At 46.4% G+C, this 2,500-nt stretch overlaps 1 protein-coding gene across 1 annotated transcript in view; it reads left to right on the top strand.

Moving 5' to 3' along the window:
- The window catches only part of LOC138973980 (uncharacterized), a 32,589-nt gene that overhangs the window by 21,354 nt on the left and 8,735 nt on the right, over positions 1-2,500 (top strand). The gene's annotated exons all lie outside the window — the stretch shown is intronic.

Below are 2,500 nucleotides of genomic sequence, written 5' to 3' on the forward strand. Positions count from 1 at the left end.
GTGCATGAGCTTGTGTGTATGTTTGTGTGTGTATGAGTGTGTATATGTGTTTGTTTGTAAAGGTGTGTGTGTCCGTCTGTCTATGTGCGTATTTGTTTGTTTGTTTCCATAATTATCAGGGCGGTGCTGCTTTGAGATATAACGTGCGCCACACAAAAGGCAGAAGTCGCAGCACAGGCTTCATGTCTCACCCAGTCACATTATTCTGACACCGGACCAACCAGTCCTAGCATGCACTAACCCCATAATGCCAGCCGCCAGACGGAGCACCCACTAGATTGCCAATTTTAAAGTCTTAGGTATGACCCGGCCTGGGTTCTAACTCACGACCTCCCGATCACGGGGCGGACGCCTTACCACTAGGCAAACCGTGTATGTGCATATGAGTGTGTGTATTGTGTGTATGAGATTTGTGTGAGTCAATGTGTGTGTGTGTGTGTGTCTGTGGGTGTGTGTCTGTTCTATAAGAGAGAAAGAGAGAGAGAGAGAGAGTGGGTGGTTTGGTTTGTGTTTGTGCGTGTGCGTAAGTGTATGTGTGTGTGTATGTGTGTTTGTTTGTAAAGGTGTGTATATCCGTCTGTCAATATGTGCGTATGGGGGGGTGTTTTGTGTGTACAGTGAAGTGTGTGTGAGAGAGTGAGTGAGTGCGTGTGAGTGAGTGTGTATGTGTGTACGTGTGTAACTTGGGTGTGTGTGTGTGTTTGAGAGAGAGAGAGAGAGAGAGAGAGAGGTCTTTCGCTGGGGTATGCAGTGCCTTGGCGTTGCACATCTACTTAATTTTTATACCAATTTTTGCAATTATTATCATCAGAGCTACTAAAGAACATTTGAACGTTCTCATAATGCCATTTTCTTTCGCATGCACCACAGACAATGACGAGATAAGCCTTGTTTTGACTGTTCTGCCGCTTTGTGCACGACCGGAACGTCTTTGGAGTCCTCGCTGAAACAAATGCTCCCAACAGGAACATGGTCTCAATCAAATAATTAAATTACAAGCTACTCCGATTTGATAACTTTTTATGATCGGCGTGACCTTACTGATTATTTTTGGTACAATGAAAACATATCTTCAGCATTGGTCGTACGCCACATGACAAATCTCTGTGGTCTACACAACTTGATGTACGACAAAAACACCAAAACGTGTCTAAAACAGGCATGTTCGTCACATAAAGCAAACTTGTTGACAATCTAGACCCCCCGGACATCATTTCTATAACATTTCAAGGTAGTCCAGTCATTCTGTGACGTGATGCGCCAGATATTGGGATAAGGGTCTGGCTGACCAACCTACCAAGCTTCGCGCGCAACACAGAGCAAGTGAAAAATAGCGACTATCCAAAACCGGAACACGTCGCTCCCAACCAAATGGTGCGGAACAGTTCCTCACCCGTGGTATTAGATGAGTGCGTTTTTTGGTCTTTGTTGGCCTTTCTATACGCTTGTTTATTTGTTCTTACAGCAAATATTGTGTTTTCATCCCACGCACTCCCCATGCACGCATCGTTGTTAGATTTAGGGAGTGTTACATTTATACCCCAGTCACACAGAGACGCCGCTTCTACTCCGTTGTAAAATTGTCGGAGAGCGTGGTCAATCGTGGGCTAACTGTGGGAGGATCTCCATGAGCGTGGTTTGGTCGGGGTGGGATCTGCTAGGTCGCGAAGCTGCACGCTCTCCCTACGCTTATTTTGAACTGCACACAACGTGTAGCCGGGTCTGGGCGCAGTTCAGTCGTGATGTTGTCTTTTTTATGGCCCCCGCCACACAGCTCTACGTTTTTACGACGACCATGCCGATCACTCCGATCTGAACAAGTTATCAAGTCGGGGCTCGCCTTCAAAATCCAGCACATGGCGAATACAAAAAACTACATCACGACTGTACACGACTACGCTTGTTTTGTGCAGTTCAACATAAGTGTGGGGAGAGCGTGCAAGCTTCCCGACCAAGCAGATCCCATCCCGACCAAACCACGCTCATGGAGATCCTGCCACGTTTGACCCACGATTGGCCACGCTCTCGGACACTTTTCCGTCGTAGCAGAAGCGGCGCCTATATTATGTGACTAGGGTACTAGTGCCACGTGCTGGATTTTGACGGCGATATGCCCCGATTTGATAACTTTTTATGATCGGCGTGATCGGCATGGTCGTGGTAAGGACGCAGCGCTGTGTGACCGGGGCCTTAACACTCTTCTACAGATTTCCCTGCTGTGCCCGATTGGATGCTGTGTTAACCAACCTCATCAAAGCGGCTGTCCAATAAAGCAGATGAATATAAAGCCTGACATTTGTATGTGTCTGCTGCTCAATCAATAATGGCGGTGTGCGTGGCGTTCTTGCAAGTATTACTGAGGTTTGAGAATAATTTGGAAAAGCAGTTAGCCAAAATTAGTATGTGTTACAAAAACCTTCTTGACAGACACGGCGTTTTAATTACTGTCAAAGTTCTGTAATTATTTGTCTGAGTGGTGTGCTTTTTTGTCAGAGTGGTG

Source organism: Littorina saxatilis, linkage group LG8 (assembly GCF_037325665.1).
Source record: "Littorina saxatilis isolate snail1 linkage group LG8, US_GU_Lsax_2.0, whole genome shotgun sequence".
Classification (NCBI taxonomy): domain Eukaryota; kingdom Metazoa; phylum Mollusca; class Gastropoda; order Littorinimorpha; family Littorinidae; genus Littorina; species Littorina saxatilis.